This window comes from Papio anubis, chromosome 6, assembly GCF_008728515.1.
Source record: "Papio anubis isolate 15944 chromosome 6, Panubis1.0, whole genome shotgun sequence".
Taxonomy (NCBI): domain Eukaryota; kingdom Metazoa; phylum Chordata; class Mammalia; order Primates; family Cercopithecidae; genus Papio; species Papio anubis.
Window position 1 is genome coordinate 147216144 of NC_044981.1, and position 17328 is coordinate 147233471.

Here is a 17328-nt window from a genome sequence, read left to right on the forward strand (position 1 = left end):
ATGACATGAGCTCACCCTTTTTTATGGCTGCATAGTATTCCATGGTATATATGTGCCACATTTTCTTTATCCAGCCCATCATTGATGGGCATTTGGGTTGGTTCCAAGTCTTTTCTATTGTGAATAGTGCCGCAGTAAACATGCATGTGCATGTGTCTTTATAGTAGAATGATTTATAATCCTTTGGGTATATACCCAGTAATGGAATTGCTGGGTCAAATGGTATTTCTAGTTCTAGATCCTTGAGGAATTGCTAGACTATCCTCCACAATGGTTGAACTAATTTACACTCCCACCAACAGTGTAAAAGTGTTCTTATTTCTCCACATCCTCTTCAGCATCTGTTGTTTCCTGACTTTTTAATGATCTCCATTCTAACTGGTGTGAGATGGTATCTCATTGTGGTTTTGATTTGGATTTCTCTAATGATCAGTGATGATGAGCTTTTTTTCATGTGTCTGTTGGCTGCATAAATGTCTTCTTTTGAAAAGTGTCTGTTCAAATCCTTCACACACTTTTTGTGGGGTTGTCTGTTTTTTTCTTGTAAGTTTGTTTATGTTCCTTGTAGATTCTTGGTATTAGCCCTTTGTCATATGGATAGCTTGCAAACATTTTCTCCCATTCTGTAGGTTGACTGTTTACTCTGATGATAACTTCTTTTGCTGCCTAGAAGCTGTTTAGTTTAATTAGATCCCATTTATCAATTTTGGCTTTTGTTGCCATTGGTTTTTGTGTTTTAGTCATGACATCTTTTCCCATGCCTATGTCCTGAATGGTATTACCGAGGCTTTCTTCTAGGTTTTTTATGGTTTTACGTCTTATGTTTAAGTCTTTAATCCATCTTGAGTTAATTTTTGTATAAGGTGTAAGGAAGGGGTCCAGTTTCAGTTTTCTGCATATGCTAGCCAGTTTTCCCAACACCATTTATTAAATAGGAAATCCTTTCCCCATTGCTTGTTTTGTTAGGTTTATCAAAAATCAGATGGTTGTAGATGTGTGGTGTTATTTCTGAGGCCTCTGTTCTGTTCCATTGGTCTATATATTTGTTTTGGTACCACTACTATGCTGTTTTGTTTACTGTAGGCTTGTGATATAGTTTGAAGTCAGGTAGCATGATGCCTACAACTTTGTTCTTTTTGCTTAGGATTGTCTGGGCTATGCAGGCTCTTTTTTGGTTCCATATGAAGTTTAAAGTAGTTTTTTCCAATTCTGTGAAGAAAGTCAATGGTAGTTTGATGGGGATAGCATTGAATATATAAATTGCCTTGGGCAATATGGCCATTTTCACAATATTGAGTCTTCCTATCCATGAGCATGGAATGTTTTTCAATTTATTTGTATCCTCTCTTATTTCCTGCGGCAGTGGTTTGTAGTTCTCCTTGAAGAGGTCCTTCACATCCATTGTAAGTTGTATTTCTAGGTATTTTATTCTCTTTGCAGAAATTGTGAATGGGAGTTCACTCATGATTTGGCTCTCTGTTTGTTATTGGCATATAGGAATGCATGTGATTTTTGCACATTGATTTTGTATCCTGAGACTTTGCTGAAGTTGCTTACCAACTTAAGGAGATTTTGGGCTGAGATGGTGGGGTTTCCTACTTATACAATTATTTCATCTGCAGACAGAGACAATTTGACTTCCTCTTTTCCTATTTGAGCACCCTTTCTTTCTTTCTCTTGCCTGACTGCCCTGGCCAGAACTTTAAATACTAGGTTGAATAGGAGTGGTGAGAGAGGGCATCCTTGTCTTGTGCCAGTTTTCAAAGGTAATGCTTCCAGCTTTTGCCCATTCAGTATGATATTGGCTGTGGTTTTGTCATAAATCTGTCTTATTATTTTGAGATACGTTCCATCAATACCTAGTTTATTGAGAGTTTTTAGTATGAAGGGGTGTTGAATTTTATCAAAGGCCTTTTCTGCATCTATTGAGATAATCATGTGGTTTTTGTCATTGGTTCCGTTTATGTGATGGATTGTGTTTATTGATTTCTGTATGTTGAACCAAACTTGCGTCCCAGGGATGAAGCCAACTTGATCGTCGTGGATAAGCTTTTTGATGTGCTGCTGCATTCGGTTTGCCAGTATTTTGTTGAGGATTTTCACATCAATGTTCATCAGGGATATTGGCTGAAATTTTTTTGTGTGTGTGTGTGTGTGTGTGTGTGTGTGTGTGTGTGTGTCTCTGTCAGGTTTTGGTCTCAGGATGATGCTGGCCTCATAAAATGAGTTAGGGAGGAGTCCCTCTTTTCCTATTGTTTGGAATATTTTCAGAAAGAATGGTACTAGCTTTGTACCTCTTTGTACCTCTGGTAGAATTCGGCTGTGAATCTGTTTGGTCCTGGAATTTTTTTGGTTGGTAGGCTATTAATTACTGCCTCAATTTCAGAACTTGTTATTGGTCTATTTAGGGATTAAACTTCTTCCTAGTTTAGTCTTGGGAGGGTGTATGTGTCCAGGAATTTATCCATTTCTTCTAGATTTTCTAGTTTATTTGCTTAGAGGTATTTATGGTAATCTCTGATGGTATTTTGCATTTCTGTGGGATCAGTGGTGATCTCCTCTTTATCATTTTTTATTGTGTCTGTTTGATTCTTCTCTCTTTTCTTCTTTTTAGTCTGGCTAGTGTTCTATCTATTTTGTTGATCTTTTCAAAAAATCAGATCCTGGATTCATTGATTTTTTTGAAGTGTTTTTCATGTCTCTATATCCTTCAGTTCTGCTCTGATCTTAATTATTTCTTGTCTTCTGCTAACTTTTGAATTTGTTTGCTCTTGCTTCTCTAGTACTTTTAATTGTGATATTAGGGTGTCAATTTTAGATCTTTCCTGAGTCCTCTTGTGGGCAGTTAGTGCTATTAATTTCCCTCTACACACTGCTTTCAATGTGTTCCAGAGATTCTGGTACATTGTGTCTTTGTTCTCATTGTTTTCAAAGAACATCTTTATTTCTGCCTTAATTTTGTTATTTACCCAGTACTCATTCAGGAGCAGGTTGTTCAGTTTCCAAGGAGTTGTGAGGTTTTGTGTCAGTTTCTTAATCCTGAGTTCTAATTTGATTGCACTGTGGTCTGAGAGACTGTTTGTTATGATTTCTATTCTTTTGCATTTTCTGAGTAGTGTTTTGCTTCCAATTATGTGATCACTTTTAGAATAAGTGTGATGAGGTGCTGAGAAGAATGTATATTCTGTTGATTTGGGATGGAGAATTCTGTAGATGTCTGTTAGGTCCACTTGGTCCAGAGCTGAGTTCAAGTCCTAAATATCTTTGTTAATTTTCTGTCTCATTTATCTGTCTAATATTGACAGCAGGCTGTTAAAACTTCCCACTATTATTGTGTGGGAGTCTAAGTCTCTTTGTAGTTCTCTAAGAACTTGCTTTATGAATCTGGGTGCTCCTGTATTTGGTGTATATATATTTAGGATAGTTAGCTATTCTTATTGCATTGATCCCTTTACCATTATGTAATGCCCTTTTTTGTCTCTTTTGATCTTTGTTGATTTAAAGTCTGTTTTATCAGAGACTAGGATTGCAACCCCTGCTTTTTTTTCTGCTTTCCTTTTGCTTGGTAAATATTCCTCCATCCCTTTATCTTGAGCCTATGTGTGTCTTTGCATGTGAGACGGGTCTCCTGAATACAGCACACCGATGGGTCTTGAGTCTTTATCCAATTTGCCTTTCTGTGTCTTTTACTTGGGGCATTTAGCCTGTTTACATTTAAGGTTAGTATTGTTATGTGTGAATTTGATCCTGTCATATGATGCTAGCTGGTTATTTTGCCTGAAAGTTGTTGCTGTTTCTTTATAGTGTCGATGGTCTTTACAATTTGGCATGTTTTTGCAGTGGCTGATATTGGTTGTTTCTTTCCATGTTTAGTGCTTCCTTCAGGAGCTCTTGTAAGGCAGGCCTGGTGGTGACAAAATTTCTCAGCATTTGCTTGTCTGCAAAGGATTTTATTTCTCCTTTGCTTATGAAACTTAGTTTGGTTGAATACGAAATTAGGGGTTGAAAATTCTTTTTTTTAAGAATGTTGAATATTGGCCCCCACTCTATTTTGGCTTGTAAGGTTTCTGCAGAGAGATCCTCTGTTAGTCTGATGGGCTTCCCTTTGTGGGTAGCCCGACCTTTCTCTCTGGCTGCCCTTAACATTTTTTTTCCTTCATTTCAACCTCGGTGAATATGACGATTATGTGTCTTGGGGTTGCTCTGCTGGAGGAGTATCTTTGTGGTGTTCTCTGTATTTCCTTAATTTGAATATTAGCCTGTCTTGCTAGGTTGGGGATGTCGTCCTGGATAATATCCTGAAGAGTGTTTTCCAACTTGGTTCCATTCTCCCGGTCACTTTCAGGTACACCAGTCAAACGTAGATTTGGTGTTTTCACATAATCTCATATTTCTTGGAGGCTTTATTAGTTCCTTTTCATTCTTTCTTTCTCTAATCTTGTCTTCTCCTTTATTTCATTAAGTTGATCTTCAGTCTCTGATATCCTTTCTTGCGCTTTATCGATTTGGCTATTTATAGTTGTGTATGTTTCATGAAGTTCTCGTGCTGTGTTTTTCAGCTCCACCAGGTCATTTATGTGCTTTGCTATACTGGTTATTCTAGTTAGAAATTCCTCTAAACTTTTTACAGTGTTCTTAGCTTCCTTGCATTGGGTTAGAACATGCTCCTTTAGCTTGAAGGAGTTTGTTATTACCCACCTTCTGAGGCCTAGTTCTGTCCATCTGTCAAACTCACTCTCCATCCAATTTTATTCCCTTGCTGGCGAGTAGTGATCCTTTAGAGGAGAAGAGGCATTCTGGTTTTTTGAACTTTCAGCCTTTTTTGCTGGTTTCTCCTCATCTTCTTGGATTTACCTACGTTTGGTCTTTGATCCTGGTGATGTTTGGATGGGGTCTCTGAGTGGACATGGTATTCCCTTCTGTTTGTTAGTTTTTCTTCTAAGAGTCAGTCCCCTCTGCTGCAGGTCTTTTGGAGTTTGCTGGAGGCCCACTCCAGACCCTGTTTTCCTGGGTATCACCAGCGGAGGCTGCAGAACAGCAAAGATTGCTTCCTGTTCTTTCCTCTGGAAACTTTGTCCCAGAGGAGCACCCCCCAGATGCCAGCCAGGCTCTCCTGTATGAGGTGTCTGTTAGCCTCTGCTGGGAGATATCTCCCAGTCAGGATACATGGAGGTCAGGGACACACTTGAGGAGGCAGTCTGACCCTTACCAAAGCTCGAGCACTGTGCTGAGAAATCCGCTACTCTCTTGAGAGCTAGCCGGCTGGGATGTTTAAGACTGGTGAAGCTGCATCCACAGTCACCCCTTCCCCCAGGGGGTCTGTCCCAGGGAGATGGGGTTTTATCTATTAGCCCCTGACTGGGGCTGCTGCCTTTTTTTCAGAGATGCCCTGCCCAGAGAGGAGGAATCTAGAGAGGCAGTCTGGCCACAGCGGCCTTGCTGAATTGTGGTGGGCTCTACCCAGTTCCAACTTCCAGGCAGCTTTGTTTAGACTGTGAGGGTAAAATGCCTACTCAAGCCTCAGCAATGGCAGACGCCTCTCCTCCCTCCAAGCTCAAGTGTTCCAGGTCGACCTCAGACTGCTGTGCTTGCAGTGAGGATTTCAAGCCAGTGAATCTTAGCTTGCTGGGCTCCATGGGGGTGGGACCCGCCAAACCAGACCACTTGGATCCCTGGCTTCATCCCCCCTTCCAGGGGAGTGAACGGTTCTGCCTCACTGGCATTCCAGGTGCCACTGGGGTATGGAAAATAAAACTCCTGTGGCTAGTTTGGTGTCTGCCCAAATGGCTGCCCAGTTTTGTGCTTGACACCCAGGGCCCCAGTGGCGTAGGCAACAGAGGGAATCTCCTGGTCTGCGGGTTTCGAAGACCATGGGAAAAGTGCAGTATCTGGGCCAGAATGCACCGTTCCTCAGATACAGTCCCTCATGGCTTCCCTTGGGTAGGGGAGGTAGTTCCCTGACCCCCTGTGCTTCCCGGGTGAGGTGACACCCCACCCTGCTTCAGCTGGCGCTCCATGGGCTGCACCCACTGTCCAACCAGTCCCACTGAGATAAACCAGGTACCTCAGTTGGAAATGCAGAAATCACCCGCCTTCTGCGTTGATCTTGCTGGGAGCTGCAGACCAGGGCTGTTCCTATTAGGCCATCTTGCCAGCAATCAGACTAGAGTTTTAAATGGACTACAAAATAGGTCAAACTCTATTTCAGAACTAGAGGCTAGGAATAATGTCTAAACTTGGTTATGAAACTTTTTTTTTTTTTGGTCTGGTAGGATAAGAGTGTTTTTATTCATCTTAAGTTTGCATTAACCTTTGTAACAAAGTTGTTGTTTTTTTAAACAATGAATGTACCAGATTATCTGTCTCATTAGATAACTAGGTAGACTTTTCCAAGGTGGTTTCAAAATCAAATATATACTCAAAAATCTTCCAGTGTAAAGCAATAGGAATGAAACAAGCCATGAGAAAGCAGGATATTTTGAGTATATTTTCATACCTTTCTTTAAAGGAGAAGTACCTATCTAAACAGTTACGGAAACCCAAATTCAAAGTAGATTAAACAAGAAGTACATTTGTAAACTCTTTTAACTTGGAGACAGGAAGTAGGGAGGGCTTCAGGCGCAATATCATTAGCAGTTCAATGATGTCAACAAAGACCCATGTCCTTTCCAAACCTCCCTCTGCCGTCAGCATTGCCCTCCTTCCCAGGGTCACAGATGGTTGTCAATGGCGAAACAGGGGTTCTGCGTTCTCTTCTCCTCATCTGGCAAGAGAAAATGGGAAATCTCCATCCCAAGCTTGGATTAAAAATTATTTTCATTTTTGTGTTCTGGCAAACTTGGGTCCTATGCCCAGCCATGGACCAATAATAGGCTTAATGTGAATGCTATGTGCTGATTGGATTGGAATAAGTTCTGACTCTGAATCTGGGAATGTGGTCACCTTCTTCAGAGATAAGTTGGGAGGTTGGCTTATCTGAATAAAAGTAGAGAATATGAGATGCTGGAGAGGTGTTCATTAAGGAGAAAATTTCCTGAGATGAATTAACAATTAGAATTATCTATCTCTGTATCTATCTATCCACCCATCTATCATCATCACCTCATCTCCCTTCTTTCTCTCTCTAAATATATACATGCGTGTATGTGAGTCTGTATATATTTATTTTTGTGTGTTTATGTGGTGTGTGTGTGTGTGTGTGTGTATTCCAGGCAGATGTGTGCATATATACCCAAACTTTCCTGAAGACCTTGGAATGAAATGGGTCATGTGAAGCTAAAGATTATAGAACCCCTTGATTCCTTTATAAACAGAAACTATTTCTAAGATAAGATTAAGACTAATCTTTTAAATGAGTTGACTGTGTATAGAACAACTTGTTTATTTAAAGTCATCTAGTCTAATGCAATCAAGGAGTAAATTATAAATAACCAGTTAGCATAAATGGAAAGAAAATAGTTCTTTCCCTTTGGATTCATTTCTTCATGTTTAATTTTTCTTGTGCACATATACAAATGAATAGAAATATTCCCATTTCAGTGTGCAAATTCAGCTACTATATAGTTTGTTTTTTTAGTAGCTAATAATAATAAATTTTTTAGTAATATCTGATTTTGAAATATGAAAAGAAGTTTATCGTTTCCTGTTTTAATAACACCTGAAACCCGTTTAACTTGCTGTGTTTGATTCTTGAGGACATTTATGTTCAAGGTTCTGTCAAAGCAATCTATTCTTGTTTTTACCTGATGGATCATGGAGAAGAATAATGGATTCAGTTATGAGAAACAGTAATAGATTTTTTTTAACTGCCATAAATTTCTCTCCCTATATTAAAGGATCAGGAAAAGATAAGTTGAATTTTCCTACAATGAGCCAGCTCTTCTTAAATTTACCTCCCATAAATTGTAGCAAAGCACTTTTCATATAATGTTTTATTTATGTAATTCAGTTATTTGGAGATGGTGGTGAGGAATGTGAGTACATCATTTCATGTTGTATTTCAAATCTCTTTTGACAGAAACCCTAAGAATTTGCAATAGAGGAAATTCAAGGTTCTATTAAGTTTTTCTTTTTCTTTTTCTTTTTTTTAAAGAGGCTAAAGAAGGAAATAAGGGAATAGATTTAAGTTACCTAAGGTCAAAAGAGGCACAGGGTTGACTCTGAATAGTTGTGGAACCTGAATATTTTGTCATCAAAAACAAAGTTAAAGTCAGAGTTACCAGGAATCTGCAAACTGGCTGTGGGAATGGGTAGACTTGAAAGACAACAAAGAACTAGCCTGTGGGGTAACATCAGACTAGGGTCACCCTCAACTTTTACTCACAATATCTGTCTGTATGATGACCGTGCGGATCTAATGAACCAGGAGGGGCCGAAACTCTTCTGACTCTGTGGAAGCCTAAAGGAAACTGTTGCCATTGGAAGGATACCATACCACTACCTAGCTGGAGCTTCTTGGAGGAAGCAGAGCCCAGCTGGTGTTCCATGGCTTGTCAAGCATATGCCATTTTTACAATCACTTTTTTCATGGTCTGGTTGAGCATATGATTTCTGAATCACATAGCCTTTCTGGTATTGTGTCTTTGGTGACTCATTATGATCCTTTACAAAGACACATTATGTGAGCTAGAATGGTGATGATTTCGGTACCTTATTCAAATCGCATCATCATTTAATTCAAGAGAAAGGCCGTTCTTAAAGTAAATGGCGTTTGTACACCTGGGTATTGGAATTGCCAGTGGGCTGATCTGACAATGTTTGATTCTTGTTTTTTTTCTGGAATTATTATGTAGAAGATTCAGTCTATAATCTTCAACATGATGCAAATATTCAGTGTCATAGGATCAAAAAAAACATGCTGGAAAGTATCTAAAAATCTTTTAAATTCATATCTTAATTTCCAGTGTTATCCTTTTACTGCCTACATTCCCCCACTAAACTATTTTAGATTTTTCTCTGCTTTTGTTGAGAAAGTGATGTTAGTAGGCCTCTCAAGTTATTTATGAAATTTAGAAATATACTGGAGAACAAAATAGTATATAAACCCTGAATTTCAGAACCCTCAACAAGTTTAGCTTCAATATGCATTCAGATGACAGACACTACAGAGATGTTGTAAGATTAAATTACAAGAAAAGAGACACCGAAGCATTTCCATGTACTCCTCTTGCCTAGGTAGTTCATTTATCTATCATTCATTTGAAGCAACAGATGTCAATGTAACATCTTTTTCATTTTCATGGAGAATAATCAGCTCTTCCAGAAGAGGGTACTATATCTCAAACACACCTCAGGTGTCCAGTTAGAAGTATTACCATGCAGGGTATTCAAGTCATATTACCTAATAACCATGAAATTGTATGTTGGGAAAAAATGGTTAAAAGCAACTAAAACTGCCCTGTTTGGAAGAAACTAAATATTGCTTTATAATGATTTTCAGATATTTTAGAATAGAGGCTTCAATTATACTATTTGTGAAAAAGAAAACTGCTTGGTATTAACCAAGTTACATTTAATTTTTATGGTCCACAAAATTTCAGAGTAAAAATATATCATAACTTTTCATCAATTTTCAAAATGTACATTTAATTATTGATTTAAAAAATAAGAAATAAAATCAATTAGCCAGATTTGTATAATTTAAAGCTACCACAGTGAGATTTTTGTCTCTTAAAACATGCATATTTTTATATTGTATTCTTTAATATTTATATTATACAGTTACATGTGACACATATTACATATGACTAACTTATATGTAGCAAAGGGATTAAAGAAGACCTCTTTTAATTGTACCACTTATTATAATGCTATTATTTACCCTGATTCAAATGTAACTACTTATAACTTTTAAACATTTTTATTTCTGTATTCTTTAAAATATTAAGGCAATAGTTTTTCTTGAAATTATATTTTACCCTATGTATTCTATTTTTATTCACACTGGATTTGTTTATTATGATAGTTATATCAAAGTGATTATTTTTACCTTGACTTTTAAAAGTTGACTGTTTCAGAAGTCAAGTTGGTTGTGGATCTAAAACATAAGTTCAATGTGTTCACAGCAAGTGAAATGTCTCCTCAGTTGACTATGTTAAGAGTTTTTGCATTTGTATGATGAGGAAAATAAGTCTGTGAATCCAGGGGATATGATCTTGCTGATGCCATTTTACTGCAGGTCATCTGCTTCATGTCACCTTTCTCAGAGTCCCAGGCTAGAAACCTCCAGCTTAGAGGTTGTTGGTTGCTGTGGCAGTAGGAACGAAAGCTCTAGCAGATCTCATGTTGGCAGTTACATCCTTGGGCCCAAAAGATACACATGTCACTTTTGCTCCCACTCATTGGCTACAATTATGTGGCTTCACCCAGACACAAGAAATGATGGATATACAATATTAACACATACCCAGACATAGAGCTCTCCAGAAATACTCACTAAGGAGCACTAAAGCCTGTTGCACTGTGTTAAAATATCAAGTAAACTCTAAGTGAGGCTGAGTGGTGGAAGGTCACAAGTACTCAGTTATCCATTCTTTCTTCATTAATTATTTTATTTATTCATTCAGCATATATTGATTGCTTACTAAGTAGAAGACATTGAACTAAATGTTTGGATATAATTGTTAACAACAGAGAAATACACTCTGTTTTTCTCTAAGCTTACAATCAGGGGAGACCGACTGGGCATGTGAATCTTAGCTCACAAACCTACATGCACACTTTTACCTTCTTGTTTTCCTCCTAAGAATTAAATTATTGTCTAAGGATCCATTCTCACTTTCCTCCTTAGTAGCAGAACCAGCTGAAAGATCATACTGCCCTCCCTCTTTTACAGCTAGAGGTTGCGAAAGATACGTAAGAGAAAGTTGGTTTGCAGGACTTCTAGGAAGTATGTATGGTAAACAGAGAGCTGGCATGGGCCATTCTTTGTCTTTTTCTCCTTTGTTAAGTTTTAACCCTTAACCTCGGCAGCCATCTTAGATCATGAGGAACACGTAGAGATGGAAGTCACTTCTTTTTTTTTTGTTTTTTTCTTTTGAGACGAAGTCTTGCTCTGTCGCCCAGGCTGGAGTGCAATGGCAGGATCTTCGCTCTCTGCAACTTCCGCCTCCCGGTTTCAGGCGATTCTCCTGCTTCAGTCTCCCAAGTAGCTGGGATTACAGGCGTACGCCACCATGCCCGGGCTAATTTTTTTGTGTGTTTTAGTAGAGATGGGGTTTCACCGTGTTGCCCAGTCTGGTCTCGAATTCCTGAGCTCAGGCAATCCACCCGCCTTGGCCTCCCAAAGTGCTGGGATTACAGGTGTGAGCCACTGTGCCCGGCCCGGAAGTCACTTCTAAACAGGATGTGGTCATTTATGAAAGGGAAGTTGCCATGCCATCCTTGGATTGCTGACCTCAGGAATTCTCGTATAGGAGGGCAGAAATGCTATGCTATTTAAGCAACCTTGATGTCTAATCTCTATTTCTAGAAACTGGAACACCCAATTTCTGAATAACACATTATCTACTTAAAACCTTAATTCTGCCAGGTATTGGAAAATAAATGTTATTTCTAGGATTTTTCTCTAAGTGCTATGTTAGGGCTTTGGGGCAGGAGGAATTGTCTGGTGCTAGCATCAGGTCATTACCTGTCTATGTGGCTATCTGCTAAGATGTCTTCTCTCCCAACTGAAGTGAATGTGGTCTCAACTCTTTCTAATCCATTTCTATATCCTTCTCTGGTCCAAAGGAAGAATTCAACCCCTCTGCCTAAATGCTCCCACAACCGGGAGCTCTTCTTCCCTCTACCATGCCATATATGAGGAAGTACTTGGGAGCTTTCCTCCTCTCAGTGTCTACTTGGGAATGAACATAGGTACCCTCTGCTCTCAGATTCCCCCAGCTCACCCGGAAGTCGTCCTATTCTTCTTCTTCACATTATAGAGCAGGGCCTACCAAACGGTGAATGTTCCTTTAACTCCATTCTTCCCTGTGCACTTGAAATCTTCAGTCGTTTATGATGCTGAGCTTAGGTGGAGTGGACCAGAAGACTAATAAATTCATTTCAAAAGCCTTGGATTTTAAAACTCTCACGACAAGAATTTGACTTGTGTTTTCTATTTTTCAACTGTAATAATCCTCCCTTTAGATGATAGAGCCTCATAGTCTAGTAGTCCAAAGTGGGAACACTAAAGCATAACAGCAAATACCTGGGAAAGACTTTAGCTAATATCTTAAAATAGTATCCTGCAACATATGGAAGTTAAACAAAAGTCACACAAAAAGTACTTAAGTAGGTTATGCTGAGTATTATAGAGAAGAAATGTGGGATGCTGTGGGAGTGAATAACAAATACTCGTAACTGGATCTGGGGGTTGGGGAAAATGAAGAAAGTGGTGTTTACCTGTGGTTTTAAGGATGAAAAGTTTATAAGTACCCCTAGTCCGAAGGTAGGCACGGCAAAGACATAGACCCAGTTTGACGGGAGTGTGGGAATGAGGGGGAAAGGACTCACATTAAGGCTGGCCAGGCATGTCCAGTCCCAATCATAGAGGTTCATATAGTTGGGGTTAATAATCAGAATCTTAATCCCACTGGGCAGTCACTGAAAACCTTCAAATTGTTAATATGACCCCATTTTTACCTTAAAATGTTATTTTCTTTAAAGTATGGCTTCAATGAGGATAAGAACGGATATGGAGAGATAATTTAGGAGGATGGATTGTCTGGTTGAGAGGTAATAGTAGGTCAGCTTAGTGGAAGGGAGGAGATAATGAAAACAATGATATACGTGAGACATTTGGAGGTGGAACTAGCAGAACTTGCCAACTGTTAGGCTATGTGGGCCAGGAAGAATTATGTATCAAGGATGTCCTCCGGGAGTAATTAAAATATGGGACTATAGAAAGGAAGCTGGTGGGTAGCGGTGATCATAGGAACTTGTTAGTTAATCAGTTTAAGATGTCGTGAAACATTTAATTTGAGATGTTCACTAAGGAGTGCTATTAGCTTTTGGCAATGTTGAGGCCCTAAGGAAGAGAATTTTCACCTGAGAAGTGGCACCAACAGTAGACTGCCGTGGGTTGAGGCACAAATGAGAGATATGTGGTTGGGGGCAACATTTATTGGACTGGCAGCTTTTTCCAACATGGAGCTGTGAAGTTGAGAGGAGACATAACAACTAACTGTGAATGTGAAATTCAGAGAATGTGTGTGTGTGTGTGTGTGTGTGTTTCTAAAAATGGGAGAGACTAGGTCTTGTTTAAATGCTCTATAAATGGTTGCCAGAGGTTATTTCAGCCAAAATAGAGTACGTAGAATAATGTAGGAACCTTTGGTGACTCAAATCTGAAAGAATAACCAACTGCTATCTTGCTTATTGAATTTGTATGGATTGCATAATATAGGCCTTCTTTGTTAAAAAATATGTCTTTGCCTTAGGGGAATTTAAGCCCGAAATGTAGTAAAAACATATTTTGAACACATACATCTCCTATTCCAGGACTAACCATACACTGAGTTTCATTGTGACATTTTCCTACCTGTTTCCCCAAGATTGATCTAGTTTGTTAATATTCTGAGTGTAAGCAATTTGCTTTTCTTTAGAAATATGTTTTATCTAGATTAGAGAAACAGGTAAAAAAAGAAAAATTTCAACTAAATTCAAGTAAAATATCTTTTCATTTTTCTTGAATATGGATGTTAGGTCTAATTGAAACATTATGGCTTATTGCAGATGAAGTGTGAAATCCATTTAAGAGTATGTTAAAACAGTGTCAAAGAGGTAACAAGAAGCTGAAGTTTTAATGTGTCAGAGAGAAGATATTTGAATCATCTCAAATAATATAATTATAAGAAAAAATAAAAGGGAAAAGGAAGGAAAAAGAAAACAAAGAAAAGCAAGGCTATTTTAAGAAAACATATCATCAAAGTCTTTGGAGAAATGTTTCTTCTTTTATCTGGTTAATTGGTTTATGAATAATGCAGAAGTGTTCTTAGTTGGCTTTAAAATATCCTTAGTTCAAACCCTAAGTTTTAGGGGCTGAGTCAGACAGAAGTGATTTTGCAATAAAATCTTCCTTGGGCATTATCTTCATCAATCTATCTTCATAGAACTGCAGAATTGTAGAACTGATAGGAACCTTGGAAATCATGTAGTCAGGGTATCAGGAGCGCTTTCCTCTTATGGAATGAAACTCGGAAACAAGAATAATAACAAGCAAGGGATATTTAGTAATTCAAGAGACATTTTTCTTCAAATGAGTCTGCTTCATAGACTCTCTAAATCCTAAAGAAAAGGCATAAATAAGGTTGTCTCAAGTTGTTTTTTCCCTGTATTTTAGAGAAACGTATGGTGCCTAATTTGGAGAATTGTGAAGATAAAAATTCAAGATTTGATTTTGTAGCTGCAATTACAGATACTATTGTAAAATACGCATGATGTGCAATGTTGTGCAAGTGGGGATGGGTACTAACATCAAGTAATAGCAAAAATTAAAGCAACAGATAAATCAATTTCAGGAGTTCTCAAGCTGACCAGCAGATGGGGGCCCAGATTGCTGCCAAACACTTTATGATTAGAAGAAAAAAAAAGGACCTTAAAAATAATCTAAAATTCTGATATAATATTCAATGTATAAAAACAATACTGAAAATGCTCCCTTAATTTTAGGTACCTAGGCTCAGATCTGCAATGAAGGCATTGATTATAGATTACAACACAGTGCTCTACATTTTAAAAAATGCAAAATTACGTAGCTCATGACTCACCAAACTCTAATTATCAAAATAACTGAGTATTCTTCACCAAAGCAGAGTTAATAGCACATAGCCCTCATGGATTTTCCTTTTTTACTATATAGATTCTAATATTTCGGCTTTTATTTTTATATGTGTTTTTATGATGCACATTGAATATCTTCCCACATGCCCAATTATATTTCAAATGCATTGAAATGCTCTTTATAAATCTTTGCTCTCTTTCTTTGGTTATTCACTCTTTTAACAAAGAAATATGAATAGACCTCTGTGAAATTAATTTTTTAAAATTACAGGTATTTGAATTATTATTAACACAAAAAGTAAAACATTTTTAATACTAACTCAAAACTGACAACTAATCATAGTTCATTTTTTCAATCATAGGAGTCTTAAATTATTATTATACCACTGAAAAACTGCACAATTTTTTTCCCACTGTGCTTTAGAACTTTTACATCAGGAAACAGTGAAAATGATATGTTGTTTGTGGCATTAACTCTACTTAATTTGGAACCTTAGAATAATTGTATTTTCTTCCATTAAGCCCTTAATGCATTTCAGCATAAAATTTAAGTATATTAATATGTCAAATATTGATTTTGTGTTAACACTTTTAAAGTTGTCTAAATTCCATTGATACTTTTTGGTGGATTTGAAAACTAGTTGATCTGTACTTTATTATCTGCTCAATATTAGGATTATAAATCAATGTGTCCAATAAAGAAGAATTATGTCCTTCAGGTTCATTCTATTCTGATAAACACATTTCTAATGAGATGAAGATGTAGAAAGATTTATGTACTTTTTCTGCACAAATGATACAATTATATTTTCTCATATTTTTGACATTGCTTGGTTAAATTCTGGCAGTCTCATGTCCATGTGTCCTCATAGCAAGAAGATTTTAAGAAAGAAAAGTACTACTTGGTTAATTCTGGAAAAAATGTCGATGGAAGGTTGACTTCATGTCTTGTTTGTCTTATTTTTTTCTAGGGATAAAAATAGATGCAAATATATGGAATGTTAGAATCCAATGTGGTTCTGAGGCACTGCTGGGCAAAGAAAGTTTTGGTTTTGAGTCTATTTAGGAGAACATTTTATTTACCTACAGAGTAAGCTGTCAGTAATACTTGTATAACTACTAAGTAGTTGCAGGGGAAAATGAAGGTAGCAGAAAAGGAAAGTGTGACTGTTCTCTGAGGAACTGAGGAATTTTCTGCTTTCTGACTTCTGCAGGGATTGTTCCATTTTCTCTACTTCATTCTTTTCTATGTTTGGCAGAGGGTAGAAATGGGATCACATGAAAAAAGAGAAGAAAGGGAACCTGGATAAAGAAAAAAATGAAGCTAAGCAGAGAGATAGTGAGGTTGTGGGAGAAAACTCATTCTTCCCTGTTGAGACTACAGAGTTAGATTTACAACATCTATTTTAGTCTTAGCCAGAGATTTACTGACAGGCCTTTGTCAAATCATATCACTTAATTTTATAAGCATTTTTTTTCTCTTGGTAAAATATTGTTGTTAGCATTTATGAATTGCAATGAGGATTTTGTGAACATAAAGCTATGAATATTTCATGAAGGTCTTGAGATATTTGGATCTAAGTATGTGTTATCAAATATAGCCAACTCTCAAATACCACTTAGTGGGTTATGTGTGAGGAACTTAGTTCTGCACTGATATTCCCTTGCCACATAGCATATTTCTGAGCTGTCTCCTTTCACAAGTTCGTCAGTGTGTAGTTAAGAAAAGCAATCTAATTTAATTTTAGTCTGGGCAGTAAATCTCCTGCTGTGAAGGTTGAGATATAAGGAGGTGGGTGAGTGCCGGTGGTGGAAATGCTTTGGGCTTTCAGTCTTCAATCCAACACCTATTGAGCATCTGCTCTGTGCTAGGGACTGGGTAGCATTGGAAATAAAAATATGAATAACAGAGGAAGACAGTGTGGTTAAGTGGTTAAGCTTTGGAGCTAGATTTATTGGATTTAAATTCTAAGTTTGAATTACAAGTTGTTGGTTTTGGTCATGTAACCTAATCTTGTTTACTCCTTGTCTCTTTGTTGTTGTTGTTGTTTGTTTTAATCTGTAAAATGGGGATATTACCTAGACCACAGACCTGTTTTGAGAATTAAGTAAGAAAAGCACTTTGAGCAATGTCTGGCACTGGGCTATATTCTCAAAACATGTTAGCTCTAAAGATTCAGTTTCTGTCCTCCAAGGCTATCATCTACGGGAACAAGGATGAATAACCAATGACTATAATATAGTGTAAGGGCTACTACCCAGACATGCATGGACCACTGTGAGGGCTCAGGAGACACAGTGAAATCAGATTTGAGGGTTGGTCCAAGTTGGAAGAAGAAATCACCACCAGTTTTTGAAGGGAATTGAATTTTATGCCAAGGACCTGTATTCTATCTAGCCTGAAAAATAATTGGCATACGCATATGGGCTTCCAATCTGAGTTTCAAGTTTATGGGACTTATCCTAGAAACTTTAATTGGGGTTTTCAACTGGACCTCTCTTTTAGGACATGAAATAACTTGACCCTTTAGGTTCATCAGAGATTCTGTTTAGTTTGTAGGCATC